The sequence below is a fragment of the Sinocyclocheilus rhinocerous genome, unplaced genomic scaffold (assembly GCF_001515625.1).
Source record: "Sinocyclocheilus rhinocerous isolate Xijiao unplaced genomic scaffold, SAMN03320098_v1.1 scaffold3193, whole genome shotgun sequence".
Taxonomy (NCBI): Eukaryota; Metazoa; Chordata; class Actinopteri; order Cypriniformes; family Cyprinidae; genus Sinocyclocheilus; species Sinocyclocheilus rhinocerous.
This window is the reverse complement of record NW_015652294.1, coordinates 26,616-27,188: the sequence shown is the minus strand read 5'-3', so window position 1 is coordinate 27,188 and position 573 is coordinate 26,616.

Sequence of the window (573 nt, the reverse complement as noted above, 5' to 3'; positions counted from 1 at the left end):
ACAGTTTCAGTTCACTATAGTTACAGTATGCTGTAGCATTCATTAACAAAGTGTTGTGAATACTAATATATACAGTCTAATACACTTTACTATAGTGGTTCAAAAATGTACTATAGTATTTTTTCATGTGGGTAGTTTTCGTAAGGGATGCACAGTAACCACAACATATACCATGCTTCACCTTAAATTTATTTTTACTGTGGATTTTTTACGTATGTTAACCACAGCACTTGTCATTTTACCATAGTAACTGTTTACTGTCTACTTTGTATTAAAAGCACTGTATTACACAGCACTTACCATGGTTTTACCACAGTGACTGTATTTTTAATGTAGTATTTGTAGTTAAAGCACATAACCACAACACTTACTATGCTTTTACCACAGTAACTTGTATTGCCAAAGCAATTGCAGCTGGACTGCTTACAAATAGTGCAAATAGTGCAATAGTTCTGTATTAACAGAAAGAAAAAGAATAATAGTAATATATAAAAAGTATTAAGCATGTAGTGCTTGTAGTATATAATATAAGTATATAAACTAGAAATAAAAATAAAATAAGGGATTAGACAG